At 50.2% G+C, this 19,108-nt stretch overlaps 1 protein-coding gene across 2 annotated transcripts in view; it reads left to right on the forward strand.

Moving 5' to 3' along the window:
* Positions 1 to 11,706, forward strand: part of TRIP13 (thyroid hormone receptor interactor 13) — a 51,572-nt gene extending 39,866 nt beyond the window's left edge. For both annotated transcript variants that reach the window (XM_054555355.1, XM_054555354.2), the window contains exon 14: positions 9,600 to 11,706. The gene's annotated coding sequence lies outside the window, so the exon portion shown is untranslated. The remainder of the gene's footprint in view (positions 1 to 9,599) is intronic.
* The last annotated feature ends 7,402 nt before the right edge of the window (positions 11,707 to 19,108 follow it).

Raw genomic sequence — 19,108 nt, forward strand, 5'->3', positions numbered from 1 at the left:
TTTCCATGTGCATGGTGCAAGCTGTCGGTGGATCTGCCATTCTGAGATCTGCAAGACAGTGGCCCTCCTCTGACAGCTCCACTAGGCAGTGCTGCAGTGAGGACTCTGTGTGGGGGCTCCAACCCCACATTTTCCTCTGCACTGCCCTAGTAGAGGTTCTCCATGAGGGCTCTGTAGGCAGACTTATACCTGGACATCTAGGCATTTCCATGTATCTTCTGAAATCTAGGCAGAGGTTCCCAAACCTCATCTCTTGACTTCCGTGCACCTGCAGGCCCCACACCATGTGGAAGTCACCAATGCTTAGGCCTTGCATCCTCTGAAGCCATGGCCCAAGTTGTACCTTGGCCCCTTTTAGCCACAGCTGGAGCTGAAGCGACTAAGATGCAGAATGCCATGTTCTGATGCTGTACAGAACAGCTGGGCCCTGGGCCTGGCCCATGAAACCATTTTTCCCTCCTAGGCCTCTGGGCCTGTGTGGAAGGGACTTCCATGAAGGTCTCTGACATGCCCTGGATACATTTCCCTCGTTGTCTTGGCTATTTGCCTCATCTTTACAAGCAAATTTCTGCAGCAAGCTTGAATTTCTCCCCAGAAAATGGGTTTTCTTTTCTACCACATGGCTGTGCTGCAAATTTTCCAAATTTTTATGCTCTGCTTCCCTTTTAAATATAAATTCCAGTTTTATATAATCTCTTTGTTCACGCATATGAGCATACACTTTTAGAAACAGCCAGGTTGGCCGGGTGCAGTGGCTCATGCCTGTAATCCTAGCACTTTGGGAGGCCATAGCAGGTGGATTGCCTGAGCTCAGGAATTTGAAACCAGCCTGGACAACACGTGAAACCCTGTCTCTACTAAAAATACAAAAAAAAATTAGCTGGGTGTGGCGATGTGTGCCTGTAGTCCCAGCTACTCTGGAGGCTAAGGCAGGAAAATTGCCTGAACCCAGAAAGTGGAGGTTGCAGTGAGCTGAGATCGCTCCACTGCACTCCAGCCTGGGCGACAGAGCGAGAATCCATCTCCATAAGTAAATAAATAAATAAATATAATAAAACAAAGAAATGGCCAGGTCACATGGTTACATGTTGAACACTTTGCTGCTTAGATATATTTTCCACCAGATACCCTAAGTCATCTCTCTCAAGTTAAAGTTCCACAGATCTGTAGAGCAGGGGCAAAATGCCACCAGTCTCTTTGCTAAATCATAGCAAGAGTCACCTTTACTCCAATTCCCAATAAGTTCCTAATCTTCATCTGAGACCACCTCAGCCTGGACTTCATTGTCCATATCACTATCGGCATTTTGGTTGAAACCATTCAACAAGTTTAGGAAGTTCCAAACTTTCCCACATCTTCCTGTTTCTTCTGAGTCCTCCAGACTGTTTCAACCTCTTCCCATGACCCAATTCCAAAGTTGTTTCCACATTTTCAGGTATCTTTGTAGTAATGCCCCACTTTCCTGGTACCAATTTTCTGTATTCATCCATTCTCACACTGCTATAAAGAACTACCTGAGACTGGGTAATTTATGAAGAAAAGGGGTTTAATTCACTCAGTTTCACAGGCTTAACTGGAAGCATGGGTAGGAAGCCTCAGGAAACTTACAATCATGGCAGAACGGGAAGCAAGGTACATCTTCTTGTGGTGGAGCAGGAGAGAGCAAGTGAAGGGGGAAATGCTGCACACACTTAAACCGTCAGATCTCGTGAGGTCTCACTATTATGAGAACAGCAAGGGGAAGTTGGCCCCTTGGATTCAATCACTTCCCACCAGGCCCCTCTTCCAACTTGACATGAGATTTAGGGGGTGACACAAATCCAAACCATATCACTAATCTTCCGTTGTGGCGAGATCAGCAGCTCAGTGTTTGCACAGCCTGAGGAATGAGTGAATTGCTGCAACTTAAACTTCCAGCCAGCAGATGACAAGCTGTCCATTCAACACAGTCAAAGGCTTGGTCTTACACTGCGTGTGTGACTACAAGCAGACCCTCTCTCGCCTGCGTGAAGAAGTGGAGTTGACACCTATTATATGGCTCTAACACTTTAGTCGTCGGGTCCTCAGGAAGTTGGAAGCCTCTAAGCCCAGGGGCAGCCTGGACCCTTCCTCACAGATGCTTGGCGCTGGCAGTCCCACACTGTCCCCCATGGTGGCAAGCGGTGGTGTTTCTGGAATGTTCCACTTCACCCTCATTCCTGTGTGCTCTCCTGCCCGTGGTCTGTTGTCACGAGGCCTGTGCCCTGACGCTGGATCTGCCTGTCTCCAGCCGCTGCTGGGTCCTGCTCTGCACCTTCATGAGAAGGCGTCTAGGAAAGTTTCTTCTTGTTTCTCCCGATTGGGGTTCATTCCCATGGGACTGGGGAACTGGGACTTTGCCCCACTTTAAAGTTATCCCTCTGGCTTCCTCTGTGGGCTGCAGCCCTGACCCCACCCCAGCACGGAGAGGGCCAGTCGGCATCCTGGCTGCCCTCTCAAGCTGGTGCCATTACAGGGAGAGGCTAGGGTGGGAATTATGACGTCTTTGGATAGCTTTGCTTGTCACCTTCATGCCAGTTGTTTTCCTGAAATCCACAGAAACTTCCTTTAGAAGAAGTCTTACCTAGAAGCCCACCCTGTAAATGAAGTGAAACAGAATTCTCTGGCGAGAGGAAGGTGGAGTCTGCGACCCCACAGGTGGTTCTGTGGCCCCCTAGAGGCCCCCTCTGTGGTGGCTCCAGAATGTGGCCTCGTGGTGTGTTGGTGGCTTCCCACATGTGTGCCTGTGCCCCCCATGCCACGTCCATGACGCTCTTCTTGGTGCATCTGCAGCCCCCGCATGGTATGTCTGAGGCCTCCTCGGTGCTCGCTTTGTGGGCCCCTATCCCCATAGCCTCCGCCTCCCGTGGCATGTCTGTGGCCCTCTCCTTGGTGCACCCATGGCCGCTGCATGGCCCCTCCGTCGTATGCTGAAACACACCCAGGCTCTGCAGAGCTCAGCAGGCCACGCTTCTACTTCAGGCTGCCTTTCAGGAAGAAAAGCTTCTTCCCCAGCTTGGGGATTGTGATGGGAAAAACAAGATACTGGGGAGGGGTGATAAAAGAGGAGTGCAGTGGGAACTTGTTCCAGAAAAAACATTCAGTGGTTGACTTCCTGGAGAGGCTTGGACCTGAGCTCTCGGGAAGCTTTGCAATCTCTCCCATCGTGCTGAAGGGAAAACAGAGGCTGTGTGAGGTTGCTGGGGCCAGTGGGCCTGTGCCTTGATCCGCCCGGAGTAGGCTGGAGGATTCAGTGTCTTGACCGCCATAATCCCAGACACCACGCTAGGTGACACAGAGCCTCTGGCAAAACAAAGGGGACAGACTGGCTCCTTCCTCAAGAGGGAGGGTGTTGCTTCAGCAAAGCCACCCTGAGCTTTAAGGCAGAGTTTTAGGGGAGAGTTCAGGCAGCTGAAAGCCATCAAGTCAGCGGGGCTGAGATCCTCCCAAACTGGGGCAAGGGCCAGGGCTTGGGTGTCAGAAGTAAAGTCAGAGGTCATCTGGGCCAAGGGGACCCCTGAGCACACACTGTAAGCATGGCGGGTGGTGGCAGGACTGCACCTGGCCACTGAGTGTCCGAGACCTGGCACCCCTGGGGAGGAGGGGCTGGCATCCCAGGGCAGCACCAGGACCCAAGGAGAGGCTCCTTGACCAACAGCTGTAGGTTGCAGCTCCCAGGTGTGGAGCACACTTGAAGATTCTCACTCTGGTGACCCAAAGCAGGATCAACTGTGGATGCTTATGTTTTGTTTCACTTAAAGTTTCCCTTTTGTGGCTGGGCGCAGTGGCTCACACCTGTAATCCCAGCACTTTGGGAAGCAGAGGTGGGTGGATCACCTGAGGTCAGGAGTTCGAGAACAGTTGGCCAATGTGGAGAAACCCTGTCTCTACTAAAAATACAAAAATTAGCTGGTCCTGGTGGCGCGTGCCTGTAATTCCAGCTACTCGGGAGGCTAAGGCAGGAGAATTGCTTAACACCGGGAGGCGGAGGTTGCAATGAGCTGACAGGGTGCCACTGCACTCCACCTGGGCGACAGAGCAAGACGCCGTCTCAAAAAAAGAAAAAGTTTCCTTTTTGTCCCATGTCCATGTTCTTGGCATGCCGGGGCCACTGCCTGTCCGTGGAGGTGTCTGGCCCAGCAGGGTCACTGCTGAACAAGCAGAGAGGTGGCCCCATGTTCTGAGCTGGGCTGGGAATGTATGCCTGACTCCAGGCCCAGGACTCAGGACCCACAACCTCCAGCACAGACCTCAGCCCCGTGGCCCTGGCTTTGGGGTCAGGGCTGAGGCTGGCGGCAGCCCACCCACCCGTGGTGTGGCACTCAGACCACCTCCTCTGGACCAGGCCTCTCGTCAGGAGAGGAAGGCTCAGGGGGAGGGCAGGGACAGAGGATGGAGGCGGGTGGCCAGAGCTCCACGTTCTTGTGAGAAGACCGAATGCCAGACCAAAGCTGGAGCAAGACTGAAGAGGACCAGGCAGGGAGAAGGGAGGCCAGGTCGCCTCTGCCGCGGTCTACCCCTTTTGCGTCTCCTGGGCTCAACCTCCTGTTCTGGGTTCTTGACTTAGATGCTTTGCTCACTGAGCTCTCTTCTTCTTTTCCATGTGAGTGTTTAACACATTTCTCTCAGAGCCATTCCTGCTGCCTCCCACATGCCCGAGAGTGGGGGAGTCTATCATTCAATTCCAGAATCTTCTCATTTCCACTATGGTCGCTTTGATCCAGGAGTTATTTTGAATGTATTTTACGATTTCAGAAAGCATTTCAAATAGTTATTTTTGCAATTCATTTTCACACTTTTCCTCTCTCTCCTCTACTTCTCCCCTCTTGGATCTCTAGGAATGCATAGATTTTTAGAAATTCAATATTTTATAATCCATTATCTTCATTTTTTTTCTGTTGCCCAAATTGTTCTGAATTTGGTCCATGGGAGCAATATAGAGATATGAAATTTGTCTCTTTACCATATTTCAGGGATTGTTTATGTTTTTCTAAAATAAAAAGTAAACTTTTTTGAAGTATAATATACATAGCAAAAAAAGTGTACATCTCCCAAGTTTACAACTTGTTTAATTTTCACAAAGTTAACCACACTTGTAGTAACCAGACCCAAAAGAGAACATGACTGGCCCCCTACAAGCCCCTGCCCCAGCCTTCCTACCGGTCACCATCTGTCTCAGTCAGCATGGGCTGCCATAACAAAATACACCTGGGGGACTTCTAGACAGCAGAAATTTATTTTCTCCTGTTTCTGGAGGCTGGAAGTCCCAGGTCTAGGTCTGCTAGGGTTGGGTTATGGTGAGGACCCTCTTCCTGCCTCACAGGACTTTCCTCAGTGGCACGTGGAGGGTGGGGAGAGACAGAGAGTTCTTCCTCTTCTTATAAGACCACCAGTTTTATAGGGTTAAGGCCACCCCATGACCTCATTTGTCAGTTACCTCCCAAAAGCCCTGTCTCTGAAGACAGTCACATTTTGGGTTAGGGAGTCAGCACACAGAGTTTGGAGGGCCCAGCCCACTCCGTGGTCCTGTTCCACCCCGCAGTGAGGGGAGCGCCCCTCTGACTTCTGACACTGTCCATGGGTGTGGCCTGCTTGGGGCTGTCTGTAAACAGGGTCATGCAAAAACCTTCCTTTGCTCCTTTGTAAGATCCAGCCATGGTTTTGCATGTAAGTGGGTTCTGTTCATTCTCAAAGCTGCCGTGGTGTGAATACGTGGCTATCCATCCATTCTGCCTTTGATGGACATTTGGACTATTTAAGTATGGGGTGATTAGGAGTCGTCCTATGAACGTTCTTACACAGTATTTTGGTGAATAAAGGTTTTTACTGGGATGTACCTAAAGAACGGAGTTGTTGGGTCATAGAATATGCATATATTTAACATGAGAAGATACTACCGAGCTGCTTGTAAAATCCTACTCTAACATTCATTATAAGATACATATAACTTGAGCATTCTGAGGTTTAAAAAAGTATATTTTAATTCTCTCCCTTGTTTATTTCCAATCGACTCATCTTGAGTTATATGCTGTTAATGTCCAGTATTTTAGTTCTATTTTGTTTTCTTTAACTTCCAATAATATGTTTAATTTCTATTGTTTTGTACAGCTAATGTTGTTTGTTTGTTTGTTTTTGAGATGGAGTCGTGCTCTGTTGCCCAGGCTGGAGTGCAGTGGCATGGTCTCAGCTCACTGCAACCTCTGCCTCCTGGGTTCAAGCAATTCTCCTGCCTCAGCCTCCCAGAGTAGCTGGGATTACAGACACCTGCCACCAAGCCCAGCTAATTTTTGTATTTTTAGTAGAGACGGGGTTTCACCATGTTGGCCAGGCTGGTCTTGAACTCCTGACCTTGTGATCCACCTGCCTCAGCTTTCCAAAGTGCTGGGATTACAAGCATGAGCCACCGTGCCTGGCCGTACAGCTAATGTTTAATGACATTGACCATGTGTGGGTTTTTTTCTCTCTTTTTTTTTTTTTTAAGTTCTGGGCTACATGTGCGGGATGTGCAGGTTTGTTACAGAGGCAAACATGTGCCATGGTGGTTTGCTGCACCTTTCAACCCATCACCAAGGTATTAAGACCAGTATGCATTAGCTCTTTTCCCCAGTGCTCTCCCCACCCACCCTCCCCGGACAGGCCCCAGTAAATGTTGTTGCCCTCCCTGTGCCCATGTGTTCTCATTGTTCAGCTCCCATTTATAAGTGAGAACGTGGTGTTTGGATTTCTGTTCCTGTGTTAGTTTGCTGAGGATAATGGCTTCCAGCTTCATCCATGTCCCTGCAAAGGACATGATCTCATTCCTTTTTATGGCTGCATAGTATTGCATGGTGTATATGTACCACATTTTCTTTATCCAGTCTATCATTGATGGGCATTTGGGTTGATTCCATGTCTTTGCTGTTGTGAATAGTGCTGCAATGAATATACACGTGCATGTATCTTTATAATAGAACGATTTATATTCCTTTGGGTATATACCCAGAAATGGAATTTCTGGGTCAAATGGTATTTCCAGTTCTAAATCTTTGAGGAATAGCCACATCATCTTCCAAATGGTTGAACTAACTTACATTCCCACCAACAGTGTAAAAGCATTCCTATTTCTCCACAGCCTCACCGGCATCTGTTTCTCGACCTTTTAATAATCACCACTCTGACTGGTGTGAGATGGTATCTCATTGTGGCTTTGATTTTCATTTCTCTAATGATTAGTGATGTTGAGCTTGTTTTCGTATGTTTCTTGGCTGCATGTATGTCTCTTTTTGAGAAGTGTGTTCATATCCTTTGCCCACTTTTTAATGGGGTTGTTTGTTTCTTGTAAATTTGCTTAAGTTCCTTGTAGATTCTGCATATTAGACCTTTGTCAGATGGATAGATTGCAAAAATTTTCTCCCATTCTGTAGATTGTCTGTTTGCTCTGATGATAGTTTTGTTTGCTGTGCAGAGCTCTTTAGTTTAATTAGATCCCATTTGTCAATTTTTGCTTCTGTTGCAATTGCTTTTGACAATTTCATCATAAAGTCTTTGTCTGTGCCTATGTCCTGAATGGTATTGCCTAGATTTTCTTCTGGGCTTTTTGTAATTTTGGGTTTTACATTTAAGTCTTTAATCCATCTTGAGTTAATTTTTGTATAAGATGTAAGGAAGGTATCCAGTTTCAATTTTCTGCGTATGACTAGCCAGTTCTCCCAGTTTCCAATTTTATTCTTTGCCATTGCTTCTGATATCTCAATTATCATTTAGGGATCTTTCTCTCTTTCTTGAAGTTTGCCCTTGGAAACTCCTTTATGAAATATCTATTGATAGTAAACTTGCATTTTTTTTTTTTTTTGAAAAACAAAATTATCTTCGGCGCTCATTCTTGAAAAATGGCTTTGCAGGATATAGAGGTCAAGGTCAAAGCATTTCCTTTCAGTCCTTGAAGGTATTATGCTGACCTCTGTTTTTTCTGTTGAAAAGTCTGCTGTTGGCCGGGCGCAGTGGCTCACGCCTGTAATCCCAGCACTCTGGGAAGCCGAGGCGAGCGGATCACGAGGTCAGGAGATCGAGACCATCCTGGCTAACATGATGAAACCCCGTCTCTACTAAAAATACAAAAAATTAGCCGGGCGCGGTGGCAGGCGCCTGTAGTCCCAGCTACTCAGGAGGCTGAGGCAGGAGAATGGCGCGAACCCGGGAGGTGGAGCTTGCAGTGAGCCGAGATCAGCCACTGCACTCCAGCCTGGGCGAAAGAGCCAGACTCTGTCTCAAAAAAAAAAAAAAAAAATGTCTGCTGTCAGTCTAATTGGCATTCTTTCCAGGAGGTCTGTGTCTTTTCTCTATGGTTACTTTTAAGATGTTCTCTTTGTTTGTATTCTGTAATTTCACTAAAATGTGTCTAAATTTGACTTTCTTTTATTTACCCTGTTTGGGGTTTATCAACCTTCAGAATTCTCAGCCATTGTCTCTTCAACATGGCTATCCTCTATTTTCTTCTAGAAGTCTGAGTAAATGCACGTTCTACCTCCTTGCTCTGTTCTTCATGCCGCTTATCTTGAACCTGTTTAGAAGTCTCTTTGTCCTGCAGATTTGTCTTCCAGTTCACTAGTTCTCCCTGAAACAGTGTCATATCCTCTGTTAAACACACCATTTCACTTCTGATTTCAGCTATAATTTCTTCATACACACACACACACACACACGTTGTTGTAAGTTCTATTTATCTCTCTTTCAAATCTGATTTGTTATTTTGGATAGTCTTGTATTCCTTAGTCATATTTTTTATATCCCCTCCCACGTGTAAATATATAAAGTATACTTATTTTTTAAAAAGTAATTTGTATCCAATGTTCATAGGTCTTATTCTGCTGTTTGCTCCTTCTGGTGAATCTCACTCATGTTGGGCAGTTTATCAATGTATTTTGTGATTTTTTTGAAGAGGAATTCTTGTTGAATAGAGTTCTGTTTGTAAGAGTCTATGAGTCTGGCTTGGGGTGGGTTCTTCCAGAAACAACTCACATAGGCTGCCGGATGCCTTGGAACATGACAAACTAGAGCTTCTATTAGCCTCATTCTCAGCTTGAGTTTAGGACACACAGCAAACCTAAATTCTGATGCGCAGCTGCATGAATATGGGCTTATAGTTAGGAATTCTTAGAAAAGACCTTCCCTGCACCTTCCCAGAGCCAGGGCTAAGGCAGGCAAGTTTCCTTATTATCTCCCTTGATAAGCATTTTTTATTAAGTTGTTCATGGAGGGTTTCACCTTGTGGAGGTGCCAGCTCCCTGTGGCACTCTCAGGCCTGATTTTCCATCCTGCGTGGTCTCAGATTTTGATGCCATTCTGCATCCAGTGCGCCTGGCCACAGGGGACTGCCTTGGCTCCTCTCGCCTTGACCCCACTTCCCTCTCTGGACTTCTGCTCACTCTTGCCCGCTCAGCCATGCATTAAAACAGGAAAAAAATAACTTTATTCAGTATTTTACATGTTTTATACCAGGGGTGTTTTTCTAGATATCTAGTCCGTAATAGTGCATGAATGAAAGTCTCTCATGGCTTAATGTTTTGAAATTCGATCTGCTGTTGGCATTTTTTGTGAAACAGATGGCATCCTGAAAGCAGAGACCATCAAAGCCATCCTGACCAGACATTCCTTCCTAAGTTCAAGAAACAAGCAGCACAGGAAGAAGCAACTGTCTTACAAGAGTAAATGCTTCTGAGAAGAAGAAACTCTACTGAAAATATCTGCATAAAGAGGTTATAGCAAACCAAGAAAAGAAGCACAAAAATAATTCAGAACTGACAGAATCAAAGCAGAGAGTTTAAGAAGCGGCTGAAGAGGGTGACCTGGCCTGAAGCAGGCATCTGGAGGTTCTCATTAGTGACAAGGGGCGGAGGTGGCTCCGGAGAAGCAGGAAGCAGACACAGAGAGAGGGAGGGAGGATGGCAGGAAAATTCAGGGAACTTTGTGCTCATTCAGAAGAAACTCCCTCTGATGTTTAAGGATCTGGCTCCTTGAGAGAAAAGCACAATCTCAAATCACAGAGGTTCAAGGTAGAAGCAGAATTCAGTGGGGCCCTGGGAAGGTGTCACCCGGGCGGATGAGCAGCCCTCACAATCTGGGGATCAGGAGGGCCATGGGCTGTAGAGAACTGCCTGGGGCCAGTGGGGAGGGTCCCCAAGGCCACAGCTGTTGTGCCCTCCGGGTGGTGGAGGACACACATGTGCCCAGGGCTGTAACTTCTAGTGCTTTTCATGTTCCCCACCTGGGCAACCCCAGGGCTCCTTGTGCTCCTCAAGTGCCCTGCACACTCCTGCTCTGCGTGCTCCCTGCTCTGTGCTCCCCATGCTCCTCGTGTGCCCTGTGCTTCCAGGGCTCCTTACATTCTCCATGCTCCTCATGCTCCACGTGCTGTCTGTGCTCCCCTGCTCCTTGTGCTCCTGGTGCTCCTCGTACTCCTCATGCTCCCCATACTCCTCGTGTGCCCTGTGTTTCCAGTGCTCCTTATATTCTCCATGCTCTCTGTGCTCTACATACTCCTCATGCTCCCTGTTCGCCCCATGCTCCTTGTGTTCCCATGATCACTCTCCATGCCCCTCCAGCCTCCTCTGACTCTGACTGCTCCTGCCACAGGGGATGTGGACCAGGGAGGAATCAGAGTGGAAGGAGAGTGCGGTCTTGTCTGACTCTGGTTAAAATTTCTCTTTTTTGCTCATCACCAGGATGTAACTATGGGAACACTTTGCTAAGGTCCCTGCCAGGACCTGCACATGTGCAGCCTCTGGTCTTTGTGGTTTTGCATAAATGCCCCATAAAAAGCAGGTTCCAAAGGGTCAATCGCCATTAATGTGAACTAAGGTTATTAGGAAAATGTGGACTCCACATTGCTATCTGAGACTCAGATTGGGGATCTGGCTGGTGCTGCGCAGGGCTTGGCAGATGCTTCCTGGCCACGCTGACCCTGAGAGAGGGAACCCACAGAGACTGCAGGGTGCTGACCACAAGGGCAGTCTGTTGGAGGCATCAGCCTCCAAAAGTGGGGCACCAGCCCTCCTCTCAACTTGATGTACTGTGTGTTGCTGTTGGTGACGTCCCAATGGCATCGATTCAACCCACCACGAAGGCGCTTCTCTCGGAGAGTGAGTCTGCAGAGATTTGAGACCAGGTGTGCTCCAGGATGGAGTTAGGCTGGCTGGCCGCTGCTGCTGGAACTCTCCTGGGGAGCCTGAGCTACTGGGTTGGAGACACAGCCCGGCAGGAATGCCAGCTCCACACAGCAGCCCACGTGTTCTGTGGCTTCAGCTCCATTTGTCAGGGTGCAGGGCGGCGGCCGGCTGACCAGTGTCCCCCTTGGCTGTGGCTTCTGCCAGGAGCATAGAAAGGAGCATCAGCATAGCTCTGGCAGATGCCCCAGGTCCCACTTTATCACTTCTCCCCCCATCTCCTGCCTTGACTGCAAAATGAAAAATGCTGAACTGGAAAACCTGCCGGCAGATGCCCCAGCCGCCTGTGAAAGCATCAACTTTCAAGGCGCCAACAGGGTGCAAAGTGTTCATTAAACCTCATGACCCCAAGCTCACATGTCTGTGCCAGGAACACACCCGCCACCCTGGAGCTGTCCGGCGCGTCCAGTAGGCTCTGTAATCAATCGCAGGGCAGAAAACAGCAGCCAGACGCAGAGCTTTCAATAAAAAATGTGGTCTCACTGATTTCCCCTGTCATGCTCAGCAAAGGGCTGCTCTCCTGGGGAGAGATGCACGGGACAGCCTGGTTTCCCTGGTTCCTCCACCATAGGCTGCTTTGGGACAGGAAATAACAAGAGCTGGCGGATGCAGCCTCGCCTCGCTAGAGCCAGGCGTTGTTCTGCACCGTTTTGGAGGTGGGTAAACCTGGGTAAACACAAAGCAGATTGGGGGCATGTGTTCTGAGAGCTGTTGTCCTCAGCCCGCTGCAGGCACTGAAATGTACCTTGGCGACTTTTTAAGATGATCCCATTGTTCCCAGGCTGCTTTGGTAACTGGAGAGCTGTAGTGCTTCTTTGCTACATCATGGAAACTGCTTTAATGAAAATAGACTCCTGCATCCAATTATATGGTTTTTAAAGCCTCTTTCTCCAAATGAGGGCCATAGGAGGGCCTTTCAAAGGGAACCACCCTCAGCCCTCCTGGGACTCAGCTTCTCCTTCCAGCTCTAGGGGTCTTTACAGCGCCATGCTGGGAGTGGCTCTGGGGTCCCCTTGGTCCACCAGGAGGTGGGCATCTGAGGCTGTGTTTCTCTCGGGTCAGGTTTGCAGCTGCTGCAGAAACCGCCTGTGCTCAGCCTGTGCCTTTGGGTCTCGTGAGGGCAGGCGGCAGCTTCCGTGCTGTTAGGATTGCATGTGGATTCACGCTCCTCAGCGTGACCTTGGTCAAGCCAGCGAGGCCAGCAGGGATGATGGAGAAAGCTCCAGCTCTGCGCTCCTGGCCCCAGCCCAGTCCCCGTTCTGATGTCTCAGAAGTGAAGCAGGCAGTAGGCATGGAGGATCCAGCTCAGGGCCGGGCTGACCTTCAAGCCTGGATGCCTGCTGGCTCTGTGGGCTCTGGTGCCTTGTATGACTCCCCTGTGCCCCCGCAGCCTCTTGTAAAATCCAGCGTGGAACTCACAGGTGGAAGCCGTCTGCTGGGCCCCAGAGCCTGCTCTGAGCTTTCTGTTGACTCCTGGCACACAGTGTGTACAGCACTGGACACACACTGACCCTCCAGGCGTGGGTGTGGGGCCTGGAGACAGACGTGGCTTCCTGTGGTCACACAGCCAGGACAAGAGCCTTGGGCTCCCTAGGCTCTCTGAGGTCCAGGACCGTCGAGTCTCTGCCATGCCTGCTGTCTCAGGTCCCTTCCAGCCCCGCAGGTTACACCCCCGAGTCCACCACAGTCCAAACTCTCTTCCCCACAGGAGTGAGTTAGCACCAGGGGCAGGGCTGGGGTCCGATCAAAACTCAAGAGGAACCACGGGATACTGGGGCAGGCAGGGACTGCAGGCTGATTTAGTTCAAAGATTGTATCTTTCTGGTGTCAATGGAGGTCCAGAGAGGTTGATCGACTTTTTCTGGGGCCACACAGCCTGGGAGTGGATAGGAGAATGTTTCAGTTATAACATCTGGTCCTCAAAATCTGGGCCAGTTTCCAGACACGGGTGTGGGTGGCAGAACATGTCTACAGCGCCTGAATCTCTAGGGGACTGTGATGGGCACTGCTGATAACCGCTTCCCTGTTGTGGCCTCTGCAGAAACCACACAGATCCCTCCCAGGAATCTGGTTCAGCCACCAAGACCTGTGGCAACCCCCCACCCCCACCACTCCCCCCGTCAACACACACACCAGGAGGATGTGAAAAGCTTCATTCCTCATACTGTGAGGCTTTTGGGGGGAGCAGGGTGGCTCCGAGCTGCCCTGAGGATGGATTGAAAGGGCGGGGCGGGGAGGGGGGCCTGGGTTCCCACGGCTGGGCTTGGATGAGGGTCCTGCCTCGTGTGGTCCTGCCTGAGGGAGCGGCCCAGGCGTGGGAAGGAGGAAGAAGGGCTGGGCTTGACAGATGGCAGCCCAGTGTCAGAAGAGGGGTGGGACCCCCACACCCCCAGAGGGCCCCTACGGGTCTTCACCAGTGGCACTTAAAACACAGCAAGGAAAGCGCCTGGTGGGAACTGGATGTGCCCCACGGGGTGTCACTGTGGGCGTCACTCGTTTGCACCCAGGAATGCAGGCTTCTCAGTGGAAAATGGCAACAGCTCTTCTCCGATCTCGAGGTCTCTTAGCAGACTCCAGAGGGAGCCAGAGAAACCTCTCTGCTCTATCAAAATAACGACCAACAAGTTATTCTGATCCTATTTGATGAAGGCAGGCCGGCAATGCCTGTTTCTCTCATAAGCATCCTTCACCCTGGCCTGGAGCTGGGGGACTTGCTGGGCCTCCCAGGCTGGTCATCATCTCAGAAAGTTGCCCTTTCTTGTCTTGAATTGCATCATCGGCCCAAAGACCATGGTTTTAAAACGAAATCCCAGTGGGGCTCAGAGTTCCTTCTGAAGCATGGGAGGCGGGGGGCTGACGCATGTTGTGGGATCCAGCATCTTCTGCTCAACTTCGGGTTTTCAGGGGGTGAGGAGTGGATAGTGCAGGTTCAGGTTCTGCCCCCAGTTAGGCCCCTTCATCCAGAGCCACACATGAGCTTGGCACAGGCCTTGGTCTCTCACTGCGTTTCCCATTACCTCACGTCCCTGAGCTGGCCCTGCCGTGCGTGATCCTCTCCTGATCCTTGGATGCAGAGCTGTGGCCCCCGTGGGCCCCTCCTCACTGGCCGGTGCCTCTGCCACCACCTGCACCCCCAGAACAGGCACCACGCCCATGGCTGAGAGACAGGAGGGATGGAAGTGGGGCTTTGAGGAGAGCCGAGTGAAGTCACCCCTCAGAGCACCTGGGTGAGTGAACAGGAGGTGGGGAGCTCTGAGCAGGGCTAAGGACCAGGCAGACCAGGCCTGAGGGCGGCTCCAGTATTGGGGATACCTGGTTCCCAGGTGAGGGGGCAGATGATTGCTCCCCCAAGAGGTAAACTGAGCAAAAGAAGGCTTGGCCTGGGAGGAGAAATTAAATGTAAGGAACGGCATGCTTTGAATACCTTGGTGGGTCAGGGCAGCCATTTAGCATGATCCAGGGTCAGAGCTGGACGGGTGCCCAAGGACCAGCTTATCCAGTTATCGTTTTCCACAGATGAGGAACCTGAGGCCCAAGGGGCTTGGGAGATGCTGTCAAGGTCCCACGACTGGACCCAGGGCCTGGGTCCTCCTGTCCACTGCTCTGTTTGAGCCTTTTCCTTCCATATGGACAGGTGGCCTATCTCACCCAGCGCAGTCCCGCGCATGCCTCATCTTGGTTATCCTAAGGGTTGTTTTTCTAATTTTTAATTTTAAACATATTTTTTCATTTATTTCATTTTCACTTCTAGAATTTTTATTTCTTTTTGAGCTCGTTCATTTCTCTTTAAAAATAGTTTGCCAACTTTTCATCTATATATTTAAAAATATTTTTTCTCTGATATTTTAAAAATATATTTTTTATTTTAAAACAGTTTTGAAGCTATAGAAAAACTGCTAGGATGCTGCAGAGAGCTTGTATACTCCTGGCACTCAGGATTCCCCTACTGCTAACGTCTTACATTCATTTGCTAGATGTGTCCTAATTAGTGAGCTAATATTGACACGCTGCCATTAACAAAAGTCCGTAGCCCATTCACATTCCCCTGGTTTTCACCTCATGTCCCTTTTCTGCCTCAGGACCCCGTGCAGGATCCCATGTGACGCGTCGTGGTCACGCCTCCTTAGGCTCCTTGCTCCTTGTGGCAGTGACAGTTTATCAGGCTTTCCTTGTTTTTGATGATTGTGAGTAGTACTGGTTGGGTGTTTTGTAGAATGGTCTTCAAATAAGATTTGTCTGATGTTTCTTCATGATTAGACTAGAGGTAAGTGTTTTCAGGGGGAACACCCGAGAGGCGAGTGCCAATTTCACTACGTCTCATCATCCGAGGAGAAGTCCAGCGTCGCTTCCGCCTCTGTCCCCCTAATGGTGAGGCATTTTCCCCTCCAGCTTCTTTCACCATATTCTCTTTGTCTTTGGCTTTCTGTCATTTGAATATGATATACCAAGGTGTAGATTTCTTGAGATTTATTGATTTATTGTTGATCTCTGAGCTTCCTGGATCTGGATCTGTGGTTTGGTGTCTTTCATTAGTTATGGACTGTTCTCAGCCATTATTACTTCAAATGTTTCTTCTCCCTTCTCTCTTTCTTCTCCTTCTGGTATTGTAATTATGCATGTGCTACACTTTTTACAATTCTTCTGCAATTTTCGGATGTCCTGAATTTTCCCCATTCTTGTCTCTCTTCCTAAACTGCAGTTTGGGACATTTCTGTTGGCCTATTGTCGAATGCACTAATTCATTTTCAGCTTTGTCCCATCTACTGATGAGCCCAGAAAAGGCCTTCTTTGGTTCTGTTACAGCTGATTCCTGCCTTTCCTTATGATTCCTTCTTAGAGCTTCCACCTGTTCCTGCATGCTGTCCGCTCTTCCATGAGCGCCTTTAACGTATTACTTTACATTCCCTGCCTGGTAATTCCAAAACCTCTGCCACATCTGAGTATTGTTCAGATGATTGTGTTTGCTCTTCAGTTTTTTCTTACCTTTTGGCATGCCTTGCAATATTTTGTTGAAAGCCATACGTGATGCATTGAGTAATAGGAATGGCGGAAAGTGGGGATTTAGATTGAAGTTTTATTTTAATCTGGCTAGAGTTAGGCCACGTGTAATATTTTCCATAGCTCTAGGTGCCAGAGACTTCAAATTCCCCTAATGTCCTTGCGTGTGTCTCCTCTTTTGACTTTGGACTTCCCTAGGTCCTCCTCTTTAAATAGAATCCATATCTGGTAGCTCACTCAGCTGTAATCCACTGCAACCTGGTCATAATAGAACCCTGGTTGTGTGGTAGTCAGGTGTGTGGGAAGGGAGCATGCTATACAATCTTATAATGAAGCCTCTGTCTTTCATTGGGTCTGCTTCTTGGCCTGTGACCTTCACTAGTGTTTTTTCAGTGGCATAGGGTCCCCCACTGGGGTGAGACAGGAAAGCTCCAGGGAGCTGGCGTGGGAGGAGTGCCTTTTGTCCAGGTGGGATAAGGCCCTGGTAAGGTCTGTTTGCCCTGGAAAGGTGGATGCTGTGGCAGATGCCCTGGCTGTGTTCCACAGTGATTACTCCTCTCCTCCCCTGCCAGACCCAGAGGGGGTCTTTTTGGATCTTTGAGAACCCAGTGGGGTTCCTGAAAGTAAAACTCATGAATGTGAGAGCCCCAGGACTGCAGCTCCAGGGAGATGGTCACCCTCACATGGCCAACGCCCGGCCTCTGCCACCTCCTCAAAGCCATCATTTACATGTGTGCACTAGTTTCTGGGTCCAGTGGCTTTGGCTTTAGGTGGGCAGATCTCAGCTGTGACACTCTGTGTTCACCTGTTTCTCCAGGTGTCAGCTGGCACTCTGCCCTTTGACCTTGGTTCTTTGATGGGTCCAAGACAAATTGATGATTCTCACTTTGTGGTTTCCAAGCTCTTTACGTGTTGGAGCTGAAGGGAAAGTTCATCCCAGAATTTTGGACAATGTTCTGGAAAACGAGCCCCCTCCCGGCTCAGCTGGCCCCTTCCCTGTGAATTCCTAACGGTCAGCTCCTGAGGAGAGGGAGGAAGCCCAGAGGCTGCCAGCCCCCTCCCACAGGCCCCGCTCCCACCCCCTGCGTTCCCTGGGCAGAGTCAGGGACACGGGCTCTTCCCACAGGCTTGCTTGAGGAGTCTTCATTTCAGACACCGTGACTGGGGCTGAGCTACTCGTGTGCACTGCTGTCCTGGCATGCCCCTGACCCCTGCATGGGCTCATGTGGCCCTGGGAGAGCTGGCAGCAGGACAGGAGAAGTCTTGGCCACCTCCCACCTCCCCCTGCCCCTGGCTGTTCCCTAGCACTGCTGTTGACTTTTCCACATCTCCTGGTGGTTCCTCCACACACGGGCCCTTCTGACCTGCAGCCTGGGCCAGAGCTGACCCTGCACCTGCAGTTCCCAGGGCCTCGGCTGTGGCTGTGGGTAGCTGTGAGAATGATCCTCTTCCCAAGGTCCCAGGCGAGTGGTGGGAAAGACCTTGCCCCTGTAGGGCCTCCCTGAACCTGGTGCCGCTGAGTCCAGAGCACAGGCCTGCTGCCCTGGACGTCCTGTGGAGAAGCCGAGGGCGGTTCCACCTGCTTTCTGGGGTCCAGGGTCTGCCCCCCACCGAGGCTTTGCCCTGCAAAGATCAGGCGGCTCCACCTTCTATGCCCACTCTGTCTTCATGATTACTTCCTCAGCCCTGTTCTCGTTTGCCTGTTCCCCTCTAAACATGGGCAGGGAACCAGAGACTGTCACTCACACTCAGCACAGACGCCTGGACAGGGCGTTGGGGCCTCTTTAGGGCAGGAGCTGAGACACCCCTGATGGCAATGGCCCTCCTGTCCAGTGAACACAGGCCCGGGGCTGGAAGCACAGAGGGCTCTGGGAGGACAGCCCTGTGGCTCTGAGCATGCAGAATGTACCACAGGGGCAGGCGTCCTTGAGCCAGGACAGGCCTGCAGGGTCTCTGCACAGGGAACAGGCGCACATCCTGGGCACGAGTGGAGGTTTGGGTCTCACAGGCCATGCCAGGGAGCAAAATGTTCAGTGCAAGGCAGAGTTCGTCTCCCAGCCAGGGCCCCCTAAGCCAACTTAGAGAGCCTGCGGCTGGCTTAGCAGCTCCTGAGTCTGGGGTTACAAGCCTAGGCCTGAGTGTCAAGTGTGGAGGCCACAAGACACGGGGGCTGCTGGCCCCTGAAACTGCTACTCAAAGCTGCAGGTTCTACAAGTGCAAAGCAGAGGCCTGGGTGGGAAGAGGCAGGAGGGGGAAGAAAAGGCAAAATGCTTCAGCAACACCCTTTACGTTTTGCTTACATGCTGGAATAATATTTGTTACATTGGGTTAAACAACACATATTACAATTAATACCTATTTCTTTTTTCTTAGTGTTACTTAGCTACTAGAAAATGTAAAATTTCATATGTAGCTGGCAGTGCATATTCCACTGGATGAATCCTAGTGCAGCAGAAACACCATCTGGGCAGCATCGAATCCCCCTCACCTGTGATTTGTGGGTGAAGGGACACAGCAGGAAGGAAGCACGGAGGCTTTGCTGAGGGTGTGCAGTCCCACCTGGAAACTCCTGGCACAAGTTCACTACGATGCAAGCGCTATGTGCACTTTCATAAGAACTTGTACGTTGAGGCAAGGCTGGCCAGCAGGGAGTGTGCACACACTTTCCCCTGCAGGGTGTCCAGGGCAGTCAGATAAGCAGGGCCCACAAGCACGCGGCCTTGCTGAGAGGCTCCAAGGAAGGGAACCCAAGGGGAGCCCATGCCCAGGGCTGCTGATTCCATCTCAGGCTCTGCAAGACTCAAGTGGGGTGACTAGGAGAGAAGGCAGGCGCCCCCAGCCAAGTCCTCTCATGTTCTCTGATGAGTTAGAGACGCTCTCGGGTTGTGGGA

Source organism: Pongo abelii, chromosome 4, assembly GCF_028885655.2.
Source record: "Pongo abelii isolate AG06213 chromosome 4, NHGRI_mPonAbe1-v2.0_pri, whole genome shotgun sequence".
NCBI classification, from domain to species: domain Eukaryota; kingdom Metazoa; phylum Chordata; class Mammalia; order Primates; family Hominidae; genus Pongo; species Pongo abelii.